The sequence below is a fragment of the Orycteropus afer genome, unplaced genomic scaffold (genome assembly GCF_000298275.1).
Source record: "Orycteropus afer afer isolate SDZICR_OR568_19922 unplaced genomic scaffold, OryAfe1.0 scaffold00001, whole genome shotgun sequence".
Lineage (NCBI taxonomy): Eukaryota > Metazoa > Chordata > Mammalia > Tubulidentata > Orycteropodidae > Orycteropus > Orycteropus afer.
Window position 1 is genome coordinate 36,705,997 of NW_006921588.1, and position 10,342 is coordinate 36,716,338.

The following is a 10,342-nucleotide window of genomic DNA, read 5'->3' on the forward strand; positions in this document are numbered from 1 at the left end:
AGATTGCCTCTTCTTGCTCCCACAGAGCAACTAATAGGTTTGAACTGCTGACCTTCTAGTTAACAGTCAAATGTCTTATCCACTACACCACCAGATCTCCTTGGATTCAGATACAATAATCAATAAATCAGGATCCTGATATATCACTATGACAACCATCAAAATCACATATTACAGAATTAGCTTATAAATTGGTATTTATTTCCACTAACGCACATGTCATTATGAAGTATTAAAGTAAAAACCCCTTTGTTAAAACTCTATAACGTACAGTTGTACTAAGGAAAAAAAAAAGACAACTCTTTAGAAAACTAATTGTTATTTATCAGGTATTTAACAGCATTTGAACTAGGCACCAATATAAGCCTCTGAATACACTTAGCATACTTTTCTACAACTAGCACACTGACGTAGGTAACATGCACACACATATACTGCACAGAAATTACAAAATTACGTAAAAATGTTCTGGTACAGTGTCCCCATGTATACACCGCGCATGTCCTATGACATTTCCAGAAGGGAGTTTCGGCCTCATTCACCTTCATTCAGTAATTCATGAATGTAAATTTGATCATATTTGTATAACAATGGTATAAGCCATGGTCAAGAAGTCATGGATCAAGTTTTGTAGTCCCTCAGTAATTGGAAAATGAACAACTGAAACTGTATTTGTTCTGTGTATTTTGTAAATCTGCTGCAAAAGACCTCTTTAAAGTGCTGAAGAGCAAACACCTCTCTTTGAAGACTAAGGTGCACCTAACCCAAGTCACTGTATTTTCAGTCACCTCATATTCGTGTGAAAGCTGGACAATGAATAAGGAAGACCAAAGAAGAGTTGATGCTTCTGAGTTGTGCCATTGGCGAAGAGTATTGAAAGTACTATGGACTTCCAGAAGAACTAGGAAATCTGTCCTGGAGGAAGTGCAGCCAGAATGCTCCCTGGAGGTGAGAATGGCCAGACTTTGTCTCACCTACATTGGTCATGACCCCTAGAGAAGGACATCATGCTTTGTAAAGTGGAGGGTCATCGAAAAAGGGGAAGGCCCTCTATGAGATGGATTGACACAGTGGCTGCAATGGGCTCAGATATAGCAAGCATTGTGAGACTGGCCCAGGACTGGGCAGTGTTTTGTTCTATTTACAGAGGGTCACCATGAGTCGGAGCCAACTCAATGGCACCTAACAACAACAACAACATTAGTTCTGGGGCTGTTCACAGCTGGGCCTGAGAGCAATGGAATTCCTTGCAGGTAATCCATGCCCAAGTATGCCGTGCTAGAGATGGGCAGAGGGTCAGGGGAAGGACTATGTATGGGGCTACCACAGACCAAGCACAGCCTGAAGCCATGCAACAGGATGGTGCAAGTACAAGCATGCACTGCTCTGGCCCCAGGGACTCCTAGGCAGCCAGTCAGATCTGTCTCATCCAAGCAAGGAGCATGTGACCCCTCTGTGCCCATAGCTCTCATGCCCACTCTGCAGCATCTATTGGTCTGAGCTTGGTGGCAGGCCAGCTGGATGGTGGGACAGAATGTGCACAGCTATGGCATGCTGGCTTTGCCTACCTGAGTGGCCTCTCTAGCCTGAAGTATGCAGATCCCCACACCTCCCGGGCTGAGACCAGCTACTGGGGCAAGAGCTGTTTCTGGGGTGGAAAAAGTGATTTCTTCCTGCTTTGGACAAAGAGGTTTGCAGAGCAGGAAAGGAATCATGCTGGGAGAGAGGCTGTTGTAGAAACTCAAGGGTAGGCTATTGAGGGTCTCCTGCTGGGAACCGAACCTCCACATCAACATGCACCAAGAAGAAGACTTAACATTAAATCCACTGGCCAGAAAAAAAAGTTGAAAGTGAAGGCTGCGACATGTAAAAAATATTGATATAGCATACTTAGGAGCTCTGGTAGCATAGTGGCTAAGTCACTTGCCTGCTAACCAGACGGCTGGCGGTTAAAACCCACCAGGCACTCCTCGGAAGGAAGGCTGGGCAATCCTACTTCCGTAGTGATACTGCCTCGGAAACCCAAGGAGAGGTCGCTATGAGTCGGGGCCGACTCGACGGCACATAACAACAACAACAACATAGCATACTTATGAAAACAACAAGCAGGGGCCTGCACAGAATGCAAAAATGTATAACATGCACATTATTCGTGCAAAAATATGGTTGTTGTTGTTGTTATGTGCCGTCGAGTCGGACTTAACTCATAGCGACACCTCCTTGGATTTCCAAGGCAGTATCACTACAGAGGTAGATTGCCCAATCTTCCTTCCGAGGAGTGGCTGGTGGGTTTGAACCGCGAGCTTTCTGGTTAGCAGTCAAGTTCCTTAAGCACTACACTACCAGAGCTCCTTAAAAATATGGTAAGCCCTATAAATCTCCAGAAAAGATCATGTGTATACATAAGTAACTACAATGTAAACTAGAATACAGTTAATGTTGGAAAAGTACTAACATGAGTTTCTACAGAAAATGGATCATGTCTCATTTATTTTAGATTGCCAGCTCCTAACACCAAGGCAGTGCACGGCAAGTAGTAAATGCCTTAATAAGTGTCCATTCATCCATTCATTTATACAAATATTTATTAAGTGTTAAATAGGTGTGAGACAAAGCTTAGTTTCTACCTTTAATGAGCGTAAAGTCATTTCTTCAAACTCATTTTGAGTGCCCTGCTTATTAAAGTAAGGACATGTAAATGGAAAATATGAAGGCTGGGAGCAAGATGAAGAGAAGGTAAGGAGATCCACTGTGAACACGAAGGGGTGGGAAAGTAATTTGAGAAGCCTGATGCAAACTAAATTCTTTGAGACGGGATTGAAAATCGACTTCAGGCAACTTGTAGGATGGCTGTGTGGCAGTAATGAACAGCTGAGTAGAAAAACAGTTTTGTCACTAGCTTCAAAACTTCTTAAAAGTTCTCAGATGATTAGGATGAAAATAGGATATGGCCTGAAGGATACGGAGCAAAGTGATTAAGAATCCTGGCCTACGGGGGGAGAGGGTGGGGGGGAGACCGAATAATGAAGCAAATGATAGAAAGATATATAAAGGATATATAAGAATAGAAAGATATATAAGAGAAGCAGTAGGTGCTATATTGAGGGAAAAGAAGAGGAAAAGGTTAAAAAGAAAGTGCATAGGGAGTGTGGAAGGAAGAAGAAAGAAAAAGTGTTGTGGTCTGATTTTAGAATACAGGTGGTTCCCAGGTTATGAATGTGATCCATTCCTAAGAGTGTCTTTAAGTCTAATTTGTAGGTATGTTACAACAGGTGCATATGGTTCTTATTTAGTCTTACTTTAGTGCAAGAAAAGGCTTCAAGGCTTTCCAATGATTTAAAACTTGCCTGTCCAGCAAGTGAAGGTGATTGTGATGAATTCATTTCAAGTAGTTGTTGGTTCAATTGTTTCAAACTGAGGGCAAATTTACATATCATTAAGAGGCAAGTATGAATTGTCCATAAGTCAAATGTTCGTAACCTGATGACTGCCTGTACTGGAATTTGTTTTTTCAGAGGCAAAGCTATTCTACTTAGTAAAAACGTTCTAGATGGGGCCATGAACATAAGACACTACATGGTAAAGAGGTAGTAAAGAAAATTAATGGAATAGAAACAGGAGGCTGATGAGTCCAAGGGTCATCACATGGCTACTAACATTCAGTTAGGTGGAAGATAAACTAGAACACAAAAAAACAAACTCCCTGCTGTCAAGTCGATTCAACTCATAGTGACCTGTCCTTGGGTTTCTGAGGTGGTATCTCTACAGAAGTAGATTGCCCAATCTTCCTTTCAAGGAGTGACTGGTGGAAGATACTGGGATGGAAAGAAGGGAGACCACTGCCAGAGTTTTTGAATCTTGACGGAATACCAGGAGATTTTAAGGAGATGGCAAAGAAGATGAGTAGAATGAAAGATTCAGGTAAATTTTCATGAAGAAAGACATATTTTATATGAACCATATAACAGGTAAAGAACTTCAATAGAGATTGGGAGGCAGATCAGAGAGCATTTCAGCCGAGGGATGGTCTAAATAAATAAAGTCAGAGGAGACAGCAATGGATAACTATCTCTGATTCATAATTACTAGAGTCCTTGATCTCTCAAATGAAATGATCTGATAACAATTCCATTCAACAGGTCTCACAGCATGCTCAAGTGATTATTTTCTTAAAGTACCACTAGTTCATATCCATCTTCCTTCACTCATGATTATTCCAACTTCTTAATGTTCTTATCTCCAACACACTAAACACATAAGGATTCAACTGGCCTATGCTTGGTGCTCTGGTAGCATAGTGGCTAAAGCACTTGACTGCTAACCAGAAGGCTGGTGGTTCAAACCCACCAGCAACTCCTCGGAAGGAAGGTTGGGCAATCCTACTTCCGTAGTGATACTGCCTCGGAAACCCAAGGAGGGGTCGCTATGAGTCAGGGCCGACTCGACGGCACATAACAACAACAACAACAATGCTTGGTGTTCAGGTATAGACACTGACCTAGTATAGACAGATATGCAGCTGGCTTCAGTTCTGTCCCCATAATCCCAGGCTAAGTGGTTCTTCCCCAATACAGGAAGATGCAGAGAATAAAGGAAACTTTTGATTTAACAGAAGCATTTCAGAGTTGTCTTGTCCAATCTGCTTGTCTTTTCCTACTTGGTCTCAGCTCTAACTTACAATGTTATTTTGGATCCTTTAGAATCATATAATCACAGAGTAAGAAAAAGCTTTCTACAGTCATGTGGGGTTCTTCCTGATCAATCAAAGACTTTCCCTAAAATCCCTGTGCTCACTCCTTCTTTGTCTGGAAAATAATTTATTCAGGGATAGGTTTCTACTTTTGTCTTTGTTATAGTAAGGTCTCAAACTAAAACCACAATACTGGGTAGACATGATCAATCACTGTATCTCCAAGTTAAAGTTAATCTTGGAGTCTCTCACTTTGCATGTCTGAAAGCATCTAGCACTGAGCCTATAACATAAGAAACACATTATTTGTCAAAACGGAATCTAAATTTTCAATGCATTGAAACAGCTTAGTTAACAGAGCTGACTTGGTTCGGTCACATCCAGTAAAGTTCCAAGTCAAAATTTGTTTTCTGTTGATTTTTATCTCCAATCTTATTATGAAATGTGGTGTCAGTGAGAAGGAAACGACATCAGAGTAAGACTCTTGACTTAGTTGCATATGGCAGTATATTTATGCACTGTGTATTCGGAGAGAAAAGAGAGGTAACGAAGAAAGGAAGGGAGAAGTATGGAGAAATGGAGAGTATCTTAGTTATCTAGTGCTGTTATGACAGAAATTCCACAAGTGGGTGGCTTTAACAAACAGAAATTTATTCTCTCACAGTTTAGGAGGCTAGAAGTCCAATTTCAGGGCTTTAGGGGGAGGTTTTTTCTCTCTCTCTGTTGGCTCACAGTTTAGGAGGAAGTCTTTTTTTTTTTTTTTTCTTTCAGCATCTGTAGGACTGGCATTCCTTAGAGATCTCCATGTGTCTTGGCATCATTCTTCTCCTGTGTCAAGGAGTTTCCCAGCACAGGGACCCTGGGTCCAAAGGATGGTCTCTGGTCCTGCTCTTCTTTCTTGGTTGTACTAGGTCTCTCTGATCTCTGCTCACTTGCTTAATCCCTTTTATATCTCAAAAGACACTGACTGAAGTTACAACCTAATTCTAGAGACTGTGTCCTGCCTCCTTAACAGACCTGCCTCTAATCCTGCCTCATTAACATCACAGGTGAGGATTTACATAGGATAATTACATCAGTTCACAAAACAGAGGATCATTACACAATACTGAAAATCATGGCCCAGTCAAGTTGACACACAGTTTTTTTTTTTTTTGGGGGGGTGTCAAATTCAACCCATAACATTCCACCCTTCAGATCAGAGCTATGATCTGATTGAGATGTTCTCTCCCACCTTATTCCTCTCACATCACATCACATCATTACATAATTGCCTAGGAGAATCATGGCCCAGCCAAGCTGATACATATTTTGGAGGGGACACAATTCAGTTCATAGCAGAAAGAAGGAAGGAAGGAGGAAGGAAAGGAGAAAGATAGGTTGTAATTCCAGCTCTTAAATAATGTATGCATACATCTTAGAACATTAATTTCTACATTTATAAAATAATAATAATGGCTCCTAATCACACAACATTTTTCTGTCAAATCAAACACAAGAATGTTAAAGTGTTTTGTAAAACCCTGCATTTATGTAAGATGTCTGTTATCTGCTTTCATATACAATTTAGAGTATCTATCCTTTAACTCTTGATATTTTGGCTTTCTAAATACTGTGCATTTATTGTATAAACACTTTGTTTCAGAAAGTACTATGTTCCTTTTGGGAGGATGTTTCATCACACAGCTTCTCACTACTCTTGTGAATTACTAAAAATCTTGAGAGGGCAGAAAGAAAATCCATTCCTCTCTAGTTAATCTGTAGCACTCCTTTTGACAATGTTCAAGTACAGGCTGATTGGCTATAGTACAGAGCCATAGGGATTTGATGAAACAATGTGTTCCACAGCAATACAGAATCCAGCTGTATCCATCTTAAGAGAAGTACCAGGTATGACCTTGGATGATCACTGGTAAGTATGCTAGTTGCCTAGCAAAATGCAAAAGTCCAAGGAACAAGGTTTAATGCCTTTACTGATTTATATTTTTAAGCTTTTATTATCATTAGGAGATGTGCTACAAATTGAATATTTCATAGAGAACTTAGAATAGCACGGGATTTTCTGCTTCCATAGCTGTTGGCATGAACCAATCTTATCAATTTTCACATTTGCAATGATAAGAAAATGTTATGTTACACAATTCATCAGTGCTTATAAAGCACTGAATAACTGGCATATTTTACTTTAAAGACAAGCCTGTGACAAATGAAATTTAAATAAGGGCAACAGTATTTTAAAGGCTCTCAATGTGAAAGAAAATACGGGTTTCTAATGCTATACATATTTGAGTCTTAAAAAAAACCCCTCTATTTTAATATAATCAGTTTTATTTTTGAAAGCAGAAAAATAGGTTAAAAATATAATTTATCAATAATAACATTTCTAAAAGTTTATGACCATAGATTGCATGAAATAACATGCATTGGAATACTGCAAATAAGTAAATACCTTCAGCTAGATGCAGTAGTAAATAAAACATTTTCTCAAATTTTGCATATAAAATTTCAGACTAGCAAATTATTTGAAATACATTTCTAGAACAAGACACCCTCCTAACTGTCCCTCTTACACTGGTTAAAATGCTTAAATTTTTTATACAACTAACAGTTTAATGTAATTTTTGTTGTTTCATTCTTTGCTACTAACTCAGTGCCATCAAGTCGGATCCGACTCACAGCGAGCCCTCCTTGGGTTTCAGAGGTGGTATCACTATGGAAGTAGATTGTCCAATCTTTCTTCCGAGGAGTGGCTGGTGGGTTTGAACCGCCAGCCTTCTGGTTAGCAGTCAGGTGCCTTAGGCACTATGCCACCAGAGCTCCGAAGTTCTCCCAATTTATCTCTCTCCACAATATGAGTATGGTAAACAAGGGAAGCTAACAAATGAAAAGGGAATTTTTTTATGAAAACACTTATTAAATTATCTTTAAAAAATCATCAAAGATATCTGCCAAGTTTCATTTAATACAAAGTAAAATGAACAATTTATTAAACTAATCATTGCCATCTACCACTGACATTAAATGAAGAACTGAAACATTTCAGTAACTTCTTGGATAGCATAAAAGATATATATTTTATTCAATGGGAAAAATAATCTATGTTGGACATAACTTATAAAAAAAAGTCCTTGTTAGTTGGCTGAAGTATTATATAATTAAGCTGATCATGCAATTTCAAGCTGCTGTTTCACATTCATGAACACAATCTGAACTACTGTTACCAATTTTTAGCTGATTAAATTTAAAGCTTATTTGTTGCAGAGACATAATATTAACAGAAATAAAAATTAATACACATAAAAATTCATCCATCATTCTATTACTTCAACAAATCAAATCATATTCATTTTTTTCAGGAAACCCAGGCACACTTTACCCTTAAACATACATAGACTTTGCCTAAGAGCTTAGGTAAAATTTGTGTTGTTCTTTTCTTACATTATCTCATGGGTTTTCATATATTGCTGTAAAATCTTCACAACTATCATTACAATAAATTCATTGTATGAATTACCATAACTTGGTGAATACTTTTTCCCACTCTTGGCATAAGTAACTCCCTCTCCTCCATTGTTTTGTACTAGCATTAGCCACCAACAATTTCAGTTATGTAGTTTTTCCCATGTTTTTGACGTTTCCCCTTTCAGGTAAATTCTCTGAAATATAGCATTTTAGATATGAATGTTTTTATGGCTCTTTTACACACTGCCAACATATTTTCTAAATTGCACTGTCAATAGCAACATAAGTTCCTAAGATTTGTACTGTGACCTTCATTAGTACTTCACTGCCATCAAGTCGATTCCAACTCATAGTGACCCCCATTGGGTTTCCAAGGATGTAAGAATTTATGCAAGCAGACTACCTCATCTTTCTTCCATGGAGTGGCTGGTGGGTTTCATTGGCAGGGGAACCACTAACTGCACAGGAATGATATGGTATCTCACTAGTATTGTTTTATTCTGAAATTTGTTACTGTAAATATTTGCTGGTCTTATTTGTTATGCTAATTGTCTTCAGGGAAAATTTTAGTGTTTATCTTAAAAATGAACATGTGTTTTTCACAGTCTTACTAGGAAATAAACTTATACCATATAACCACAATTTTTTTCCCCAAATATAAATTTTTTCCTTTATTTGGGTTTTTCTTTTTTTTCTTGTAAGAGATAATTTTAAAATTTTGACATAATTAAATCTGTTCAGTACTTTCCTATGTGGCATTTTTTTTTAATTGCTTCAAAGCTCAGCTAATGATCTCACCAAATGTCTTGTAAATGTGCAACTTCTCCATGATTTGACTTAAAAAAATCTACTTAATCAATCTGGAACATATTTGGGCATATGGTATGAGATGTGGATTTAAATTACACCAAGTCCTCACTCATCAATTATCTCATTATCTGACATTTTGCATTCATAGCAACAGTGAAAAAGCTACTCTTCCGACTATTTTGCCCATTAACAATGCCTGTCTGGTAGTAACAAATGCTGAGGGGGGAAATGAGAGTAACACTGGCTGTGATGGTTATGGTTATGTGTCAACTTGACAGGGCCATGATTCTCAGTGGTTTGGCAGTTATGTCATGATGTAATTTGGCAATTATGCTATGATGTAATCTCATAGTTACGTAATGATGTAGTCATGCTCCGTGTTGTGATCTAATGTGGTCATCCTCCATTTTCACATGATGCTGATTTTCACATAATGATCTAGTCTTTGACACTTAACCATGTTGGTAAGTGAGGAATTGGTATACTCCTCTTTTGAATTTTGAATAAGATATGCCAAAACCACATATTAAGTAATCCTTCTCTTTTTTATTGTTCTATGAAGCTGATTTTCTCACATATTAAATTTCCATATTAAATATGCAGAGGTTTTCTATATATTTCTATATCTAGCACAGTATCAAAAATTTTAAATTATATTGCTTTCACTATATGTGTATATTATCTTATTTATTGTTTGAGTGTCATAAAATCCTGACAGATAATGATGTTATTATTATAACTATTAGTGTTAAGAGCATATAAGTAAACATATAACTTTTTTTCATCAAAAGCAGAGGCTCATTTCATATTATCATAGTACATGAAAATGTATTTGAGGATCATCTATATTACACATTAACTTTGTGAATATTTTATGAATATTTCTCCTATATTAATAATTACTCTTTCATTATATTTTATAGTTTTACTTATTTATAAAATGCTGCTGAATTTAATATATTTATTTCATGTTCAAAGTTTTATCATGCTCCTCATCATCTCTTAAAAATGTGGTTGATTCTTGTGGTTTTCTAGGTTGCCAAATTATCAAAATAAAAAATTCTTTGTGAAATTAAACCAACCAAACACACCAGCCTCTCCAGGAAAAAGATGTGCCAGTCTGTGTGGTAAAGATTACAGCTTTTGGAAACTCCATGGGGCTCCTACTCTGTCCTATAGGGTTGCTTTGAGTCAGAATTGATTCAATGGCAAAGAGTTTGGTTTTGGTAATCAGTGTCCTTTAGTATGTAGATTGAACTGCTTTGAGAATTTTCCTAAAGAATTTACCTCATAATACCTTGCCTGACAGGAAGGGATTATATTACTGGATGGCAAAAAGTAATCAAAGGAAAAGCATGTAGCCTTTTTATTTCTTTGTGG

The 10,342-nt window shown here is 37.6% G+C and overlaps 1 protein-coding gene across 1 annotated transcript in view; it reads right to left on the reverse strand.

The window, feature by feature from the left end:
* Positions 1-10,342, reverse strand: part of CSRNP3 (cysteine and serine rich nuclear protein 3) — a 91,293-nt gene that overhangs the window by 80,003 nt on the left and 948 nt on the right. The gene's annotated exons all lie outside the window — the stretch shown is intronic.